At 38.4% G+C, this 21788-nt stretch overlaps 1 long non-coding RNA gene across 1 annotated transcript; it reads right to left on the reverse strand.

Annotated features, from left to right (window-relative positions):
• Nucleotides 1-16499: 16499 nt before the first annotated feature.
• Nucleotides 16500-18316, reverse strand: LOC149098105 (uncharacterized). Its single transcript, XR_016203905.1, has 2 exons — nt 18182-18316; nt 16500-16707 (listed from the first exon to the last, which is right to left on the reverse strand). It is a non-coding gene; the product is annotated as an uncharacterized LOC149098105 (long non-coding RNA).
• Nucleotides 18317-21788: the final 3472 nt, after the last annotated feature.

The following is a 21788-nucleotide window of genomic DNA, read 5'->3' on the forward strand; positions in this document are numbered from 1 at the left end:
CAGCCAAAAAATCTAGACACGCAGATTGATCAGAAACCCTGAACAATACTTTAATGGTCCTGTCACTACCAGTGACGGATTTAACATCTTTGCTTGTTTACTGCAAACGTCACCTCAATACTCTTAAAACGAATATAGGTCAAATTAACCTGAATATTCTTTATATTCTCCATAATCTAAACTACTTTCGAAGTGCGCCGCACAAACATGTCTAGATAATTGCAACGGTCTGACACATCAAAACAACTCAGCATTGTTCAAACAAATTTCCGAATACTGCATGTGTTCAGTTGTGCACGTTACTATCGAAAAACTCGAAAAAAAGCTTAGAACTGGATGTTGGTATGTTTTAATTTGCAACGGACGCTCTTCTCAATGCAACTACAGAAAAGAGTCGACCCAATTCAATATGAGAGTCAAAGAAAGTTATCAAATTTTTGTGTAATTTTCTGAATTCTCGTAATTGACGGTCTTCTGCCACTTTCTTGACTTTCCTTAGCTTACTACAAAGTGCATAAGGTCTCTCTTGGAGAATGTGAAAAATCATCACGAGAAATAGATATGACATTCATTACTGAACATGGTTAAATGAGCATGCATTTCTTGGGCATTACAAATTTATACACATTTTCCAACGGGCTATATCAGTGTTACAAAAGTCCGAAATAATAGATCTCTGCTAAAGATTTGCATGTGAGCGTTTTAACCAGCCAGGCTCGATACAAGAACACAAGAACACAAGATCCACAGAATGCTTCTTTTAACAATGTATTATAATTATGAGAAAATCAAAAGTGAAAGTGCTTCGGTTGGCGTTAAACCTTACAACCCATGCTATTCGCCTGATAAAGTAAATTGAGAACCTTCCAAATTTTCCAGTTTTCTAGCTTTGTGAATTCGAATTTTGCTTCTCCTCGAATTCATGACGACTTTTGAACAACTGGCAAAGTCTCTATAATATCAGTAATAGCAATCATTCCACAATAGACGCATTCCACAGTAAGTGTTGGTCTATTAATTATGAGAAGTCACAAGTCTTTTTCAAGTTCATTGTCACTCAACTTGATCAAAGTATTAAACTGCATATGATAACCACAGAGAATTCGACAACATACATTTACAACAAGATGATAAAGAACGCAAGCATTGAAAACAGACCGTAAACATTAGATTGTTCCGCAATGATCAGTTGATAAACTCCTCATCTCTTAAACAAGGTATAAACATAAAGAAACCCTGCAAAAGTACAATTGCCTATTGATTTACCTCAAAGAGACATCAACTGAGCGACATGCAGTACCTTGATCGACTTGATCGGCTCCTGGCGAAAACTCTGCCGCTAGATTAATACGATTAAACTGAATGACGCAATGTCGGTGAATTTATGGAAAGCGGAATATGCGTCGGCGTGCATTCTCAGAAACGGTTCACAGGAAATTCGAGAGAATGGAACAAACTGATCACGTAACGCCTTCGGGCATCTTATATAAAACCTAAAACTAAAGTCGCACAAGGACCAAATTGGTCCACAATCATAGTTTCCGTATCATTCATTAACTGGAAGCATTGCTATTCCCACTCGAAGGGATGTTTGGTCATTGCTGGATACCTTACAGCACTTATTATACCCAGTGAAACAATGGGCCTCCCACAAATATGGCTGCATATAATTACAATGGTCCGAACAAGACAATTCAGCATTCTTTAAGTGATCTAGATTCGAAATTGAAATTGCCGAATACTGTATTCAATTTCCACACTAATCTCGAAAATAAGCTTAAAACTGCATGTTCGTACATTTCAGTTTGCAACGGACGGCGCTCTCAATGCACCTACAGAAAAAGGTCGACCCAACTCAATATGTGAGCCAGAGGAAGTTGTCAAATGTGTGAATAATTTTCTGAAGTCTCGTAATTGGCGGTCTGACGCCACTTTCTTGACTTTCGGTAGCTTAAGGTTACAGTATACCTTCAGATCGGCAATTTTCTTCAAATTTGGATTTTTGTTTCAAACTAATGGTCGAAGAGTTATCTCTAATTTCTGAAAACAAAATTGGAAAAAAACCTAATATTGGCGGAGAAATGGATGTTTTACGTTATGGCCGGAAGTAAAAGTTCCCTCTTGATTGACAGCCCTATGAAGTGTATGCAATCAACCGAGACTACTTTCGCGGGAGTATTACTGATATGGATACCACGAATTGGCTGGCTACTCAGTTAATCAGCATTGTTAATCCAAGCATTTTTCGTATTAGATGTAATTCTGTTAAGTTATAAGTAAACATGGACCACGGAAAACTCCGTTTACCAGTTCGAAAAAGCACACAATGAATGAAAATACATCAATGAGTGAAGAAGCGAAAGTTGGCCGCGCGGATGAAGCTACGGACGTATCAAGCGGGCAAAAAGATCGAGTCAAGAGAAGAGAAAGGTTGTGTAAAATTTGGGAACTCGACAGCGGTAACAGCGATGTTTACAGTGACTCTTTTGTTGAGTTCGATACCGATGAATCGTCCAACTCATTGAGATCCATTGGAATATTATTATCCATGCACATTTGCTCTGCCGCGCTTTCGTTTGTTTGTTCTCGTCGCCCAGCTACTCTAGCGTTCGTATCCTTTTTCGTCTTCCCCATTTTGCCAAACCAGCTTCAAGAAAAACCCAGCTGCAGAAAAATTATCTCTCCGCCTTGAGCGCATTGCGAAACGCAAGGTTTTTTTGCAGATTCACGCGTAAATTTCACCGCGAGTTAATGGTAGTAAATTTTCCAAGCGCTTATTGGCTCAGTGATCTGAGAACCCAGTTGAAGGCGTTTGTGGGCGGAGTTTGTTTGCGAAGCAAGATATTTTTCTTAGCGCTGTTTTCTCGGATAAATTTTTTCGCTTGAAACAGACACTTTAAAGAGTTACAACTCAAACGGAATTTGTTTGTTTGCCCTCAAATTTGGACAGTAGCTAGATTAACATATAAAAAACAAAAACGTGTCTGCGAATTGTTTATTTCGAAATATTTTTTCTCCGAGAGCGATTTTTGTACGATCACTTCACATTTTTTAAATCCTATTTCGAAAATGTTCTGTAACTTTTTACTACAATTGAATATGGAAAAACGCAGACACGCTTTTTTAGCGCTTTTTGTCCTGAAACCGAGGAAAAATATAAATTGGCGAAAAACAAAATTCGCTTTGACTTGTAGCTTCCAAAAGGTGATTAGCACGCTTGCATTTAGTGGCCGTGAAAAAATTGGCAATTCATTTTATTTCAAAATTTTTAGTATGGTTTGATAGCCAGCTCTATAAGCTTTAATTTGATATAGGGGCTTAGGTATCTACAGCTTAAACCGGACGCGCTACATCGCTTGGACGCGAGACACCCCTGAAGGTATACGGTAACCTTAATACAAAGTGCGTAAAATATCTCTTGGCGAATGTGAAAAATCATCACTAGAAATAGATGACACTCACTACTAAATATTAAATTTCCTTTCTCGCTAATTTTTCAAGAGACATCAAATGAGGAACAAACAGTACCTTTCTGGACTCTAGGTAAAAATTGTGCGCTCAATTGACGATAAAACTAAATGATTTTATGGGAATCTATGTGTCGGAGTGCATTTCAAGAAGCGTTCCACATGAATGGAACCAATCGATTACGCGTAACACCTTCGGGCAGCCTGCATAAAACTTAGACAGGCTCTCAGTAAGTCGTCGTCTCCAAATTCGTCAACACGGAATATTAATATATAGATTTAGCCAGGCCTAAAAGCGGAGCTCCTCAGTTATTTAATTGGATGTTGTTAATAGTTAAAATCATTGTACATTGTTGTCACCATCTGTCTTCTCATTGGCTAAAAAAAAAAAACTACAGTTAATTCTGGGAAACAGCGCAACCTACAGATTTTCCACTAATCTGCTAGCAGATTAGTGAATAATCTGTAGGTTGCGCGCGCCATGCATGATTTTCAAGAGTAACGTCAAGTTCACGGACAGCGAAGTAAGAACATGGCTTGTCGAAAATAAACTGTGTTCGGTGCGATAATGCGTTTGTCGTTATTTTCTTTAAATCAGTGTATAAGAAAACAATTATTAGATTCGGTTTTTGTGATATCCGAAATAATCAAGGGTTCGGTTAGTGTTATCAGCTTCACTTACCTCCCCCTTGATTATTCCGAACATCACAAAAACCTCAGCCAATAAATTGTTTATAATCCAACTTGCATGGCATCCGCGTTGGATTACATTGTAATGCAAATAAAAAAAGCTAAGCATTAAACTTAAAGGGCTATTGGGCTGAATTGTATGCACCAAATAAATCAACGTGTGAGAAGAACAGAGAAAGGGTTTTTCTGTATTGAACACATTCCTCGTGTGTGGGGCCCCACGCATGCTATACCGAAAACCGTGGGAAAAATGGGTGCAGTTTTGGCAGCCGCGCGCCAATTTCCCGCGCAAAAATTTAAAGGAAAACATGGAAAACAATCGGTGTCACGCAAAATTTACGAAAAAAAAAAAATGAAAAGTTCATAGAAATCTGTAAAAGGAAAAGAAAGTAGGTAAAAGGAAAACTTAAGACTTTTCAGGCACAAAGTTAATTAAGTTACCGGTATTCTGTTGATTTACCATTTTGTTTTAAGCTTTACCAAAAAAGTTTATGTCTTGAAAACCCGTGTCATGCTACGAGCCGACGGCGTAGTATACATTTGTTTGTTTTTATTAATCACACGATGCGTGACGCCGGAAACGGACGACAAGCGGTGTGTAAAACGAGAAAAAACTGGAGAAGAAAAAAACAATTGCACTGATTCGGCTTCGCACAGACGAGCTGGAAAAATCTTGGCAAGGACTGGGAGGATTCCGTCCGCATCCTGGATTTGTCTGGAGCACAGGAACGAGATGAATCGAACTACAAACGATGTTCATGTCCATCGTCATGGGGACATAGCTGGCCAAAATACCGATCCCAAACCGCCTGTACCAGGTCTTTGACCAGGTGGGAAAATCTTTTCTAAACTACAAACCTTGGACAAACTGGTGTACTAAATGCAAAGTCGAGGCGGACAAAAAATTCAAGAAGCACGGAAAATACAAACCGCGGAAAGGAAAGACCTGCAACAAGCAGAAGGTAGAACAAGTTTTAACTCTTATTTCTCTTAGCTCTCGTTGTACAAGCTAAAACACAAACAAATACATAAATAACGAGGACAATGTCATTTATAGGATGCCGATGACCCACGAAAAGAACAAGGTTATGAAAATATTTTGGCCGCCTTTAGTTGCCCCATAGCTCGCACATGCGCAGACGTTTGACCGCTGTGTTGGTCGCCCTTGACGTAGCCCTGCGCCTGCACTCAGCGGATTTTCCCCTTTCGAGAGGGGCCGAGGAACACTGGGAACAAGACATTAATTCGCCGCTCGTGGCAAGTATATAACCCTGCAAAACACATCGGATTTAACCATTTTGATCAGAGTTTTTAGGTTTCAAGTGATTTTTCCTCTTTATTAGGTATCGGAAAAATTAACGCTCAGTTATAAACATGTCAGATCATAAGCAACGTGTTCACGAAAGGTCTAAGGGACCGTTCATTTTTTATGAGGTAGGGGGGGCTGGTGGGATTTGGGGGGGGGCCATGCGAAAAAAAATGGCTTTCGAGGGGGGGCCATCCCAAAAAATAAGGGGAAAAGGGGGGGTCACGTGAAATATTTTAGTAAAACTTTAAAATGGCGTAATGTTTGAATATCAAAAAAATTGCTATAGAATAAACATAGAAGGCACGATACAAATTTATTACAAACTTTCCTTCTGCTTTAAAAAAACGTTTGGCGACAAAAAGCATTTGTAGCTACTGAAAAGAAGTATTTAACACTGTTATTTTTGAATGCAACTTTCAATGGCACTCATCTTCATCTCCGCTGTCGTCGAGTTCTTCGTCGCCGCTTGTGCTGCTATGGGAGTCTCTTTCACCAATGCTGCAAGAAGCAGCAATGCTTTCCGTCAGAGTGTACTCTTCAGGGTACATGAAGGTGTAAACATAATCTCTGACTTCCCGCTCAAGGTTGGTGGTGATTCTGCTTCTTGCAGCATTGGTGAAATAATTCCCTTCCAAGAGCTGTGCGATGTATGGCCCATCTCTTCTAAATATCGACGTGGCAACATCCTCAACTTTAAGACACTCTTCCGGGACGGCTGTTCCAGGAGGGTACACAAGGCATTGTGGAAGATCATTTCCTAACGGGTTTCCAACACAGATTCCATAAACTCGTTGGACGTTGTTTTCAGTCCGCTTCCTCTTTCTTTCATTTGACTTTCTGCGGTTTTCTTTTTTCCTTCTCCTTTTGTTGATGTGCTGTTTGAGTATGCCTTTGAATATGCTGTTATAATTGCTCTTCTTATTTTCTAGTGCTTCCATGTCCTGCGTGACCTTCGTCAACTTAGCTTCTGTACATTTGATCTGTTTTACATTAAAACTGTGGGCAAATTCTTCGCCCTGCTTTAAAGCAAGCCCATTGGACTGAAAGAGTGTGGAATCGTGTTCCTTTACATCTTTCAATGACATTCAACTTTTCCACCATTGCTCTGTGCTCTTTGATGGAGAAGTTCAGTTTTCTTCCATCACTGGACTTCAACTGGTACCCTTGCATGGAAAACTCACTCGCCCTTTCTGAACAGCCATCCGCACTTAGAAAGATTGCTTCTTTTGCTTGTAAGATGTCAAACTGCCTGGGTCGTTCAGCTGTAAACCTTTTCTTAAACGACTCGTCGCTTTCGCCATTATTGCGCATTTTGGAATGAGCCTCTTTCATGATGCTCATGTAGTAATGCGCTCTTTCCCCGATTGGATTAACAATATAAAGAAGAAAGAGCATGGAAGTGGCAGGCTGGTTTTATCTGACCCAGAGAGCGTTGTTCTATTTGCAGATAAGTTTATTGTCAAATCGAAGTTTGTGGTGGATTATCTTCAGCACCTTGAAGTGCTGGAATTTAAAAGGAAAAAGAGAGCAGAAGAAAAGGCAAAGTTAAGTAGGGAGGAGGATTATCCTTGGACTGAGTTGTGCGAAGATCTAACCAAGCTTAAAAAGCTACGTGTTCCAGAACTAAACAAGTACTCAAACCACCACGGGCTGAAGCAGCATTTGAAAAGCAGCAAGAGTGAGAAAGTAAAGGCAATTGTAAGACATTCATGCTTGCAGTAGAAGAGTCCTCTCAGAGCTGGCCAACCAACACTGAGAAATGCCAGGACATTGACACAAAATGACAACAGGGCAAGTGCTGACAGCAGTGAAAGGGATGAAAGTGACAATGATGAGTATGACAGTGATGCCATTGACTCTGGGGGAGAAGATGACTCAAGTGACGTCATTCTTGCATTCATCAATTCAGATGAGGAAGATGCCAATGAGAGGCCAAATGCCACACGCTCAGGGCGAGCCACAACTAGGAGATCCGAAATTGACTTCTCTTTCTTTTGATTTGTTTTTTAAACAACAGCTCTCTGTCGTATAGAGATTGTAAATGTTGTCTTCATAGTGAGCACAATAACCTGAAGTAGGGGGACACTAGAGAAATATTAAAAAAGTTGAAATCTGAATATTGTTTGTTCAATTTTTTTTGGGGGGGGGGTCATCCCAAAAAATGACCGCTATAAGGGGGGGCCATGTGAAAAAATTGGTAAGCTGAGGGGGGGTCATGCGATTTTTAAATGGTGCTTCCCAAATCCCACCAGCCCCCCCTCCCTCATAAAAAATGAACGGTCCCTAACAAGATCCGCAACAGAAAAATTCGAAGTTGAACGCCATGAAATGTTGACACAAGAATAGGTACTTTCTTGAAAAGATTAAGAGGTAAGTCATCTGATATTTTTCATTGTTGATAGTGGTAGTCTTTAGGGTTGATTACAATGTTACAGTCTAAGTAAGCTTATTTTACACTAGATTTTTGATTCGGTCAGTGTAAAACGCAGACTGGGGACTGCAAACTACAGACTAAAATGTAGACTGACCATTGAGTCCTAAGCGAAAACAGGCTAACTGGAGGCTAACCTAAGTGATATCCAGGCCAGCTGGAGTGATATTCAGTCTAACCGGAGCGCGACTCAGCTGACCGGAGTACAGTCTTTCACTGCAATTAGCCTGAATAATCATGTTTAAGACCAGCGCCTGATATTATTATTGTAAAACGATATGTACTTATGAAGTCTGTAGTCTGCAGTCTGCATTTTACTCTCAGTCTGCATTTTACCCCGGTTTGCAGTCCACAGTCTGCGTTTTACACTGACGATTTTCAATTTGATTGCCAGCAAAGTGGAAGTGAAATCGGAACATCTTTGTACATTACTAAATTACATAGGCCATCCAGGAATATTCGACCGTACAGGCCCTTTCATAAAATAACCACAGAATCATTTAAATATATAGAACAGCTAAACTGTTGGAATTTTGTAAGCAGTATCATCAGTACAGAGTAAATGATGCAGTGCATAAATTAGTATCTTTAGAACATAAAGGAAAAAGAGTCTACTCCCATATACAATGTACTTAAATGTTGGGTGTTAAAGTTCAAAATATCATAGGTAATCAAATTTCTGTAGGTCCCAGGTTAGAATCTAGTTGTAGTTTATAACAAATTAGGTGGCTATTATGTTAGTTACAGTAATTTAATGGAATAATTTTGAATAATTAATTTGTTTATTTATTTATGTCCATTTATATTCTGTTTGCAGAATGCTAAAATGGATACAATTTATTGGTTCTATTTGACAAACAAATCGTACAAGAGGCATGCAGGTTGTGGTTTCACTAGATAGTACAACGGTAACCAGAGTTGTGGGAATATCATTCCAGATTTGTACTATCCTTGTCAGCAAAAGCTTATACTAAGTATGTGTTGCTTGACTAAAACAATAATAAGGCTTAATCATTCTGTAATCATTGCAGGCTTTGTTAAATTTACTTTCCAGACTGTTCTTCGTTTTTGGACTATTTGTATTTTGGCCAATGTACTAAAATGTGTTGTCCCTAAAAAGGCCAACCACTGTTATAAAATTGTACAATTGAAGTGCATGGTACCTTTGCAGTTATTGGAGAGCAAACTGAGTTGCTAGTTTAACCAAAGATGATACCAAGGTTAGCGAAACCACCAAAATTTTAAATTTCTATTCATCCCTTTTTATAGCTGTGTCAAATTAACCATCGCTTCACTTGAGTAACTGTAAGCCTCGGGGGATTCTTGTTTTTCAAAATCCCACAAACTATTAAAATACTGGATGTGGTTCTTGATACAAAAGGATAGCAATTATTTGGACTTTCAGTAATATGTAAAGACAGAGTGTTTATCCTGGGACAAAGCGAAAACTAAAACTATACATGAATTTATAGTTCCATGACCTATGCAATACATCCTTGTCCTGTGGTTTATGTGGTTTGAGATCTCAATTGTGATTGGTTATTACACAATAAACATTCCAGGCATATTTTAGGTGTTCACGGTTTTGTGAGTTTGACTGCACTAAGTATTTCTTTAAAAAATAGTGTTTCCTGCGTTTTAAGAATACATTATTGGGAAACTTTGCTTGAACCCCTAACAAGTAAGCTGTTAGTGGTATTTCTGTCTTATGTAGTTTTGACTTGCAGGAGTCACAACCAGAAAGTACAACATAAAAGATTTTCAATTGTTTACTCACATCACTCCTCTCCTATTGGCAAGCAAGCTTAAAATGCATAGGGCTGTTTGTACTTCAAGCATCAATTTTCAGGGTAGTTAATTTTTCAGACATTCTAAGGTGTCACCCATTATATTTAGAACATTCATATGAAGTGGGAGAAGTTGTGTATATCCACCTGTAGATTTGATCATTGACAAAAGAGCATGCATTTTCAATGTAATGGAAATTTTGATCATGTAACAAAACTGTCTCCTGTGCTTGGTGACATTCTTATTGCCTCCTTAAGCAGAAAGACAGCATTATAATTAATTATTATATCCTTTGTTTACTCAGTCCCTAAATCTCTACCATATCTCCCCCAAAAATATCAAAAGTTAATAGATAAGTGTACCCTTGTGTAAAGGTGGAGATTTTTTATCTAACTTGAAGATACAATTAGTGCTCTTCACTTCTGCTGGAACGGTTTGCACCATCTCGCAAAGTATAACTAAGTTAAAGTATAAGCAGGGTGTGGAGAAATGAAAACCAATTTTTTGGTCTATCCTCGAGCAGTAACCTGTAACTATGATGTACTTGTCTAAAAGTCATTCTCGCTAGCCCCCCAAAATTTAATCTCTCACAGTACTTCTGTAGTTTGAATTTCCTCAAAGAATTTCCCAAGGAACTGCTAGGCTTTGTGCTATCAGACATGACTTTCTTTGCAAGCTAATAAGTTCAGAAGCTAAAAGCTATTTTCTTGAGTCAAACAACTCCCCCATGTACATGTAGAAGGAGTTGAACTTGCTGTTTTCCCTTAACTTATAAGCCTTACAGGTAATACAGGTACTTAAATAATTAAGCTATTTAGTGAACTTCCAGGTTCTAATTTGTTTGAAATAAAATCAATATTGAGATGTTCATGCTAAAAAAACCATTCAATCTAGGACTCAAATCTTACCCAATCTGACCTCAAGGATAATCTTCATTTGCACATGACATGATCATTTTCTAAAATCCAAAAACTAAAGAGTCACCAGTTACAGTTTTTATCCTCATCAGGCATAAGAGGGGTGTATTTATATCTTTTGACAACTTTTCACCTTAATAACTTACTTTGTCTGGAAACAAGCACATTTTGAATTTCAGAGTTGTGGTGGTGCGTAACATGAAGCTACAAAAGCATTTTTCAAAAAATATTTACTTATCTCGTGGCTTTTCGCCTTTTTAGAAGTTAAAGTATTAGGAAAAGTGCTTAATATTTAGATGTTTGCTTGTTCAGTTCAGTTAATCAGCCACCTAGATATCCAAAGTAACTTCCAGATGTTTACAACATTTGCCTGCTGCAATGTTGGTGTACAATGGAGGTACACCAACATGGCAGTTTCATACTGGGCTCTGTAAATTTGAGCAAAATATTTCAACAAATATCTGAAGCTTGGGAAGATGCACAGCCTGTAGAGCTAAAACTTGGAAAGGTGTCTTCTTTATTTATCTCCTATAATATCACAATGTCTTGAATTTATCCACTGAATGGTCAATTCGAATTAATTTTTGTGTGACAGTGCAAACCAAGAATACCAGCTCTAGAACTCTGTCTACTTTTTTCCTAATTAAATTAATTAAAAGTCATTTGCTTTTATGCTTATTTAAAGTTTTCATCAGCAATGTATATGCTTTCATGAAAGGTTAGCACAGGCATCATGTTTGTCAGTACCATAGTTGCATCTTGTGTCATTGATTGTTGAGTACTGTTTGAGAAGGATCAAGAACCATTAATTTGATGTATTTCATGTGATCTGAAGAGTTCATGCAAGTCTTCTGAGATGTCTTGCAGGTAGGATTGTCAAAGGTTAATTAGCATGTCTCTCTTACTTGGTATCTCTCTTACTTACTTTGTATAATTGCAATCAACAAATGACACTGGAAGATCTTCCTGTCTTTGCTGGGGTGATGTCATCCACTATTGCAATAGGCCTATTAGGAAAATTATTTCAAATATGATCCTTGCAACCTTTTCATGAAATATATGATCTTGAACATGATGACACTTCAGTCTGGACTGAAAAGAAAAGAGTAACACTTTTGTAGTGTCTATGAATTGTTTGCATTCCATCTAGTGGCTTCAACGTTCTTCTCAGTTTACGTTTATTGTCCTGGTCCAAATAATTATAGACATGTTGATCTTCCATTTAGGTCTTAAAACTGTTTGCATTCCAGTTAGTGGCTTTTCTTTTGTTGTCCTCGGTCTGCATTGAATGTGCTGGTTTAAAAAACAAAAACAAAATATAAACAAATTGGGATGTCAAGTCATCTTGGCAAACATGCATATCTGGGGTTATGCAATCCCAAGCTTCCTCTTTTTGAAAAAGTCAGTAGATCTGATCTTGTCCTTGCCTTTAGATCACGAAGGTTATGCAGTCTTGAGTGACCATGATATAATTGTGTAGTCTAGATCTAGAATAAGGATTTAGTTTAGAATCACTCTGTCGTAAATGCTGTGTCTTTAGGGTTACCATGTGCCTGCATCTAAGCGATGTAGCTAATTTGACATGTAAACAACAAAAACATGTCAGGGGATATTTTATTTTGAATTTTTTTTTTTCCCAAGAGTGATTTTTGTACAATCACTTCATATATTTTTTTAATCCTATTTCAAAATTGTTCTGTAGCTTTTATGTTCACTGAAATTGAATATGGCAAAATGCAGACATATTGTAATGTTTAAGCACTTTGGGTCTAGAATCTGAGTAACATATTAAATTAGCAAAAAAATTGCATTGACCTGTAGCTTTCTAAAGGTGATTTGGACATTCCCCTTAGGGGGCCTGGATAACTGAATAATCCATTTTATTTCAAAATTCTTGGTCTCATTTGATAACCAGCTCTATAAGCTTTAATTTGATATAGGAGTTTAGGTAGCTACAGTACAGTGTGAAAGGGGAGCATTACTTCTCTTGGATGCAAAACACCTCTCAAGGTATACAGTAACCTTAAACCATGAACTTATTGCTTCTTTCCATTTCATGTGAAACAGTATATGACACAGCCACCTTTATAGCAGAGCTCCCAGGGGCCACCACCAAGCGGAGTCCCATAACTATAGAAACAGAACCACATGCACGCATACAAATAGAAAACCATAGAACTATTTTTTCATGGTCAACATGTCTAGCAGTGTGGATTATGGCAGGTGTGCCCAACAAAGCCAACGCCGCGGAACATGGCAGCCATAGTTTAATCATACATGTATGATATTGGACATCCATGTCATGGTCAATTGACAGCTGTCAAAACAAGGTATCTGCTGACCAGTATTATGTGACCATATCACGGGCTCAGGTTAAGAGCTCATCAAGGTCACCTGTTTTTTAAAAAGTTGACCGCTGACAAAGTGCTGGTTTTCTATTGGATCGTGGGCTCAAGCTAGGTTAACTTCTTGATCAGGGCCGGGTTGTTCAGAAGGTATACTAATGTTTTTCACTGCTTATGTTTTACGTAGTTTGAGATTATTGGAACTCAAAACAGAAGGCCAGACATTATAAACAGAAAAAAAACCTCAAAGTTACAAAACTCACATCAAAATCCTGGGTTAGCTTACTTGGGCTTTGAGCAACCTGGCCCAGGAGCTCCACTTTTAGGCTTGGCTAAATCTAAATATTACACTGTTTACAATTTACTCAGTGGTGGCATGAATTTGTACATGTATTTTGTAACATAATCGTGCATTGCTATTTGCCTTCATGCTGTACATCCATCAATAGTTCATTTTTTTTTTTCATAAAATATGCTATTAATACTGTCTACCTTTTAAAAAATACTGGAATTCTACATAGCCTTAAGACACTTCCCAAAAGTGACTGTAAAAAGATACGGTTAAAGGTATGACAGCTGTACAGTGTTAAGAACAGCATACAGGAATATAATGAGATCCACTGCAACATTGCAACATTCACAATGAAAAACTCCCCCTGGCATTAATGGTAAAAATAACACTTTGTGGATGAATACTTACATGTGGGCTACCATTAATAATTTTATAATTCAACTTCAATAATTGATGTTTTTTTTTTCTCCATGAAGATTGTGGACTACAGGGACTGTTAACTACTGGGTGACCCCATCAAATATATAATTTTGTAGTAAAATTATGTCAAAAATTAATCAGTAAGCTATAAGTAAGTTATAGCATCTACACATATTTTGCCTTCACTACATGTAGACAATTGAACACACTCGGAGGTTTTGATGCATATGTGCATTTGGTCAACCACATCCAAGATATGTTTAATTAAGACATCAGTAAAATTACAGCTAAATGGATAAAAAATATATCCTACATGCACCAAAGTTGAACACGAAAAGCCCCCAAAAAATTGAAAAATAGGGACCATGTATCCCCAAATGCAGTGGCACCAATGGAATCGTCTCTGTGTAGAGCTTTCTCTGCATGCAGGGTCACTGATTGATGTAGAAAAAATAGTTCATGTTCATGGGCAAAAGGGGAATATGGAGGTGCTGTTAGCAGTTTACCACGTTTCAGAAGAGTGTATGGATTTACTATTTCGAAAAATTATATTCCATACTTGCTGCACCAGCAAGCCTAGTGTAATACTAATCATCCACTCGACTTTTCAACAACAACAACAAAACCGAGGAAAACTACATAAACACAATATGGGTATCACTACACCTGAATCAAACGAAGGATACCAGAAATGTTACAGAAAATTCGTTTAAGATTTATTATCATTCCAGTTAAAGCCAACAAATGCATTTAGAAGACGGAAAACGTCCAAAATCTCAAAGACTTGCGGTGTTCAAGTTTAATAATTATTCGCGCCAAAGCGTAATTTGAATATTATTTTCGCCGACGGCTTTGCAGTCCTTTTTTCGGCCGTGGCTTTACCAGGCTTTTACCAATAACCTTAAAAGAAATTCAGCCAAACATTTCACTAAACCCAATAAATTAACCAAACAAAACGAGGAAGTCTCCATAATTTGTAAACGCAGTATGCACGACAACATACGAGCGTCAAAAGCTGTCAAGGGTAGCAAATCGATGGTTTTCCTTCTTCTCAAGGTAAACAGAAGAATAAATTATAGCAGTCTACAAAGCGGCTGTTCTTACTAACACAAAGAAAACTTCAAAACTCGGCTGGCAGTATTTACAAATACAGTTCTATGACTTTTAGACGTGAGGCTATCGGTATACGACGAAAAACAACAGAAAACTAAGCTTGTTTGTTTACAGTATGCAACTTTATATTCAACAACGACTCTAGTCTTATTGTTTGAAATTTATCAAATTTCTCCCAGTATGGTTCCAAATCAGATAATCAGGGAGACTTTAAAACTCCTATTGAAGATATAAGCTTAACTTCTAAGCTTATCTTGCCGAAGCAACTACATAATTTTTATGGAAAACACGAAAGTTTCTATGTGAAAAGTCGCTTACCACAATTTGGTAGTTCACTTCAGTTTGAATCCTATAGGCAGAAACTTCCAGCAAAAGTTGCGAAGACTGAACTGAACTAATCTTTTCGATAGATCAACGAATCAACTACTCTTTTCCCGCTGTGTTTTTTCCTCTAAACACAAGAAACACGTTTGATTTCTCTTGTTGATCACCTGATGAAATCATGTGACTTCTTGCGCGGCTGCACATCTCGACGCGCGAAGTTGTGTAGTCTTCTGAGTAAGTTTTTCGGGTATTCCAGCTCTTTTCTATAGCCGTCGTTCGCTCTGCCTCACGGCATTGTTCGGTATTATTTCATATCCTTTCTCTAGCCCTAACTCGATCTAATTCACAGCACTGTTCAGTACTATCTCGCCTCCTTTGTAGCCCTGGCCCGCTCTTTCGCGATCTTCTTCGCCACTTCTTTGGCTGTCAATCCTTGCTCTCTGCCGTTCTCTTTCACGTTCTGCTTCAGTTAAACCCTATATTGAAAACGTTAGATCAACCCCTCCAATCGTTTGTTAACATAACAAATAGAAATAAGTTTTTTTTTTCCCCTGACTTTTCTGGAAAAATCCCGCCCAGAACAGATGCCATTCCCTAGCTTCCCCGTGAGGGCTACCGCGAGACGCCCCTCCCCTTCCCCCAGAGTCTGTACGGACGGCGTTCGCTCGCTCGCTCGTACGCTGACGTCATAACCAAATTTTCTCGACTTGATGGCTTACCAATTTTACTTACCCATGGTGCTTCGCTGGCGCGCTTCGCGCGCTGAAGCTCCGCTATTATCATTTTACCCGATGAATAAATGTATGCATGCTATCAATTGTTTTGCGAGACATAACAAACAACTTTCCAGAAAAAGAGATCTTAAAATTAGGCGTCGAGAAAAGGTACTTTACATTTTTCGATGTTGAAATGGCGCCAAATTATGATTGCGCAAGTAATTAAAGTGCGTGTATGGAAATCTGAAAATCGCGAACTAATTTCTCTGAAATTTGATTTCTGACATTTCTCGAGTTAGCCAAGAATAACGAACCAACGCACAAACCCTGCTTTCAACAAAGTTTCACCTTGGTTAGAGAATTCTACAGATTAACTCTAATCCAAGGTTTATTTAACCCTCTTTTGAACAACCGGACTGTGAAGGTTGACTTTAGCTCAGTTTTCGTTTGCCATCTTTATGAATTCGGAATCTCCTTCTCTTCAAGGCACTGCCAAAACTGGAGACGTTTGAATGGAATTCATTGGCCGTGGAAAGCATTCCTAAACCTGCATTACGCAGTATTAGTTGATTATGAAGTTCCATTCTTTTTCATGTTGTCTCTAAATTTGATCAAATTGTTAAACAAGATACGATAACTACAAAGGAGACAGTACGTGTATCTACGGATTGGAAGAACGCCAACAAGTGTAAAGAGTAGTTGTTTATTGATCACTTGATTAACTCCGAACCTCTTAACCATGGTGTAAATTAACGTCAAGAAAGTCGGGAAAAAGAGCAATTTACCGCTAATTTGTCTTTATGAGACATCAAATGAGAGATATACGGTACCTTAATCCACTCCAGGTCAAACCTGCGCACCCAATTCACGATGAAACTACATGACTTGACGGAATCTATGGAAAGCAGATTGTACGTCGTGCATAACGAATGGAACAAACCCGGGGGAGGGGCACTGCCATATACGGGCTATATAGGTATGTGCCGCTGTGAAGGGTATGGTTTTCAAGCAGTTTACTCTAGGATAGGGTATATAAATCAGAGCGTTTGGGTCTAGAATAGGGTATCATTTTTCACAAAACTGACTAGTTGGTTGAAGATTTTATCTAGACTAAGGAAACCAGGAATTGCCACTCAAAAATATAAAAAAAAAATCAAATCAGCAAGTTTAAATTTACGCAAATCAGCCTCAACAGTGTCGATAGATGGGGGATTTGGGGAGTTTACTCTAGTATAGGGTAGCAAAATTCAGCTGAACTAGCTCTGGTATAGGCTAAGGGTTCCATGGTCCCAGCGGCACATCCCCACCCAGAAATTCCCAAAGTACCTCCCCCGGGGGAACAAACTGATTACGAGTAACGCCTTCAGGCATCCTGCATAAAACCTAAGACTAAAGTCGCACTCGGACCAGGCTGGTCCACATTGCCAGTACTAATCGCAGTTTCCGTATCATTCAGAGACTGAAAGCATTGCTACTCACTCTCGAAGGGATGTTTGCTCGGCACGTCGGGATACCTTGCAACACTTATGTCCATCGAAACAATGCACCTCCATAAGCTACATGCATGGCTAGATAATTACATTGGTCTGTCACCAGACAGCTCATTGTTGCTTAAGTGAAAAGACTCGAAATCGAAATTGTTGAGTCGATTTTCAATCGTGACTATAATTCCAAAAATCTGAACTTGGCGGTCTTCTAAATGTACCCAGTGAAAAAAAGTCTATCCAACTCAATATGTGAGTCAGAGAAGTTGTCAAATTCTCGAGTAATTTTCTGATGTCTGGCTGCCTAACACGTTTTGCATCAGCGAGGCTCGATACAAGAACCCAAGAACACAAGACCCACAGAACGCTTTTGTTAACAATGTATTATGACTATGTAAGATCAAAAGTGAAAGTACTTCGGTAGGCGAAACTTACTATCTGCTCGATAAAACTGATAGAGCGCGAGACTTTCATATAAATTCATCCTTTCGAACTAAACATTTGCCCAGTTTTCCCATTCTTTTTCGCTTCAGCACAAATGCAAAACTGGCTAAGTCTTTTGTTAGAAGTGGAAAGCATTTTTGAACCCGCGTTTCGCAGCCTTTTTTGATTATGAAGTTACTAGTCTTTTTCAAGTTGCCACTTACCTTGACATAAGAATTGAACTACATACAATAACTTCAGAGAATTCGTAACATACATTGACAATAACGTTGATAAATTATACTGCCTGGCAAGAACGCCAACATCAGAATGTAAGCAGTCACAGTTTAAAATTTATCAGTTGATTAACTCCGAATCTCCGAAACATGCTATGAACGTCAAGAAAGTACAACTGACTGCTAGTTTAGCTTAATGAGATATCAACTGAGGGACACACAGTACCTTATAATCGGCTCCAGGTGAAATTTGCGCACTCAATGGAGGATAACACTGGATGAATTAACGGGAATCTATGCTTCAGTGTCCGTGTATTCCAAGAAGCGGTACACAAAGAATTAAACTGATCACGCGTAATGCCTTCAGGCATCCCGCGTAAAACTTAGACAGGCTCTTAGTGAGACATCGTCTCCAAATTCGTCAACACGAGAAATTGGGAATATTTTAGCCCAATTACAGGCATGCAAGAGAAGGCACGCAATGTGTGCGAAAGTCAGCGACTTTCCAGACTAAATTTTTTCTTTGTAACGCTAGTAAACGCAAGTTAAAAAGAAGCAGAGGGAGTTGCGAATAAATGCTTCCAGCTTTAGTGATGAAGCTTTTAAATGAATTTGCATCAGATTAAAACTGTAAAAAGTTAACGTTTAAAAATGGCACATCTGAAATATTTAGTAGTACCAAAGTATCATCCTTATCATCGTTCTTACGATGTGATCAGTTGTGATGTTATAGCGATGTTTCGAATGCGCGCTGCTAGTCTTCATCAGGCGATTGGGTCATTGGTGACAGCATCGTGAGACAGACGACATTTCATTGTACACTGCAGTATTTGTCACTTTAATTATGATGGTATATTTGTATGTGCGTAGGTTAGGGGGAGGCAAGGAAAAGTGATCTAAAGTCACACTACCATATAGACAAGTATGGATGTTAATCAAAGGTACACGCACAGCAGTTGGTTGAGAATTTAAGGACTGAGTAACCTACGAAGAGGCTCGGTAAGGACGAAATATCGGATATGTAGACATGATTGATCATCGCAGTTATACACACAATTTAAGCAGTTGTGAAATTAAATAAAGCCTGATGATCAATCATGTGTTCATAACATTCTCCGCAGTCCAAATATGTGAATTTCATATATTCATTTGTATTCTTCAATATCTACGGTATATTACAAACTCACAATGTGGCCAGTTCCCAATTGGCTTGATATATAGCTCAGTTGGTAGAGCACTGCACCGATATGGCAGAGGCCATGGATTCAAATCCCGTTCTGGTCTGAATTTTTTTTCAGGCTTTAATTTCACAACTGCTTAAGTTGTGCGTTTCACTGCGATGATCAATCACGTCTTCATACAAACAACGCCGTGAAAGCACTTTTAAAAACAATGAACACGCACAATTGGTTTAAAATTGCCCATGATGATTTCTTATTTGCCAGTTGCACTATCTGCCTGGAACCTTAAGCCATGTGTCTTCTTGTAAAATAAAAAAAAACAAAATTTGCTAATTTTTTTCTGGGTCTGCGCAGCATGGCCTCAGTAGTGTGCCATCGATCGATAAACCCCAGCAGTTTTGCAGTGGACTTCCGGTGCATCCAAATTCCTGCGGACGTTTAATTTAACGTCAACTGTGGCCTTTCTGGCGAGGAAAACTTTCGTCGCTGGTGACGATTATGAAATCGTCGAAGAAGGTTACAAGACGGGACATGGCCACTATTACATGTACGTATTCAAAATGAAGAAAGTCATCGGAGTCTGTCCGTGGGGTTATCCCACGGACGAGATTTGCGTTTATTTCTCATGGAAGGAATCGTACGGCCACAAATTCCGCGTCATTACGGCGTATCCGTTCTCCAGAGCTTATCACGTCTTCTTGAAGCAGAGAAAGCAAGGTATGGCCACCTTTTAAAATCCTACAGACTTTATGTAGGTAAGAACCAAACGGCTCTTTTAGGAGCCACCACATTAATAAAAGTCAATGGTCCAACATGCTTTCCCCAGTTCTTTTAATTTTGTGCTCGAGCACGTGGAGACGCGCACTTATTATTCACAAAATCGATTATCGATTATCAAAACTGCAGCGTCATAAAATTCAGTTTGACAGCGTCCTCAAAATCAACAATGAATTTGATTGATGAACCACTCTTGGCGGCTGTTCGTTCTATTGAGAACGCGGACCAAGACAACGATTCTCAAGAGGTAATAAATATAACTTGAAATTGGAGTACATGTCGGGCGAATACAAATCCGTACCGTTATTTTGAAATGGGTCGTTGAAATTGAATGGAAAAGATAACTTCATACTTTAACTTACATGATTTAATCAGACCTAAAATTTGAAGACGGCTAAGGACTTTGAAAAGAAATTATTTTGATTTTGAATTAGGTCACTGAAATTGAATGGAAAGGATAAGCCTTTGTGCTTTTCAATACCACTACATGTTTTAATCACAACCTGGAATTTCAAGGAGGGTATGAGCATTCAATAGAAGTTCTTTTGAATTTGAATAGTCACTGATAATGAATGGAAACGATAATGAACCTTTGTGTTTTTTATATCAATACGTGATTCAATCAGACCTGGAGGTTGTAGGCAGTTACGGTTTTTAAAAAGAAGTTCTTTTGATTTTGAATAGCTCGTTGTAATCCTTTATATCGGGCCTGGAATTTGAAGGCGGTTACGGTTTTTGAAAAGATGTTCTTTTGATTTTGAATAGCTCGCTGTAATCCTTTATATCAGATCTGGAATTTGAAGGCGGTTACGGTTTTTGAAAAGATGTTCTTTTGATTTTGAATACCTCGGTGTAATCCTTTATATCAGGTCTGGAATTTGAAGGCGGTTACGGTTTTTGAAAAGATGTTCTTTTGATTTTGAATAGCTCGCTGTAATCCTTTATATCAGGTCTGGAATTCGAAGGCGGTTACGGTTTTTGAAATGAAGTTCTTTTGATTTTGAATACCTCGGTGTAATCCTTTATATCAGGTCTGGAATTTGAAGGCGGTTACGGTTTTTGAAAAGATGTTCTTTTGATTTTGAATACCTCGGTGTAATCCTTTATATCAGGTCTGGAATTCGAAGGCGGTTACGGTTTTTGAAATGAAGTTCTTTTGATTTTGAATAGCTCGCTGACGGACTTGGAAACGTTCTACCAGTATAACACAAGTAACACTGGACGGATTTACAAGGCGGTTACGGTTTTTGAAAAGATGTTCTTTTGATTTTCAATAGCTCGCTGTAATCCTTTATATCAGGTCTGGAATTTGAAGGCGGTTACGGTTTTTGAAAAGATGTTCTTTTGATTTTCAATAGCTCGCTGTAATCCTTTATATCAGGTCTGGAATTTGAAGGCGGTTACGGTTTTTGAAATGAAGTTCTTTTGATTTTGAATAGCTCGCTGACGGACTTGGAAACGTTCTACCAGTATAACAAAAGTAACACTGGACGGATTTAGGATAAGCAAAGCTATAGCGTTCGTCCGATCGTATTTTATAAACCTTAAAGTTACAATGGAACCGTTACTCCTAAATTTAAGTTTAGAGCGCGATGCAAATAATTTGTCCCATTGGCCGCGGGGATAACGAAATTTGCATACGAGTTGAAAACTTAACGCAAGAATGTGACAATGGACGATTATCTTAAACGTTGAATGATTAGACTCTGTTAGCTTAACTGAATAGGCTATTATCTTTTAAGGCGAATTGAACGGACGCTAAAAGACTAATGAAGGCATTTGTTTTCATGCGAGTTATGTAATTGTTATTCATTTACAGGAAAATTAAATTAACAAACTAAGTAAACTTTTCGGTTGGTCTGCGTGTGTGAATGT

This window comes from Orbicella faveolata, unplaced genomic scaffold, assembly GCF_042242905.1.
Source record: "Orbicella faveolata isolate gen_17 unplaced genomic scaffold, um_ofav_v1 contig_46, whole genome shotgun sequence".
In the NCBI taxonomy this organism is placed as follows: Eukaryota; Metazoa; Cnidaria; class Anthozoa; order Scleractinia; family Merulinidae; genus Orbicella; species Orbicella faveolata.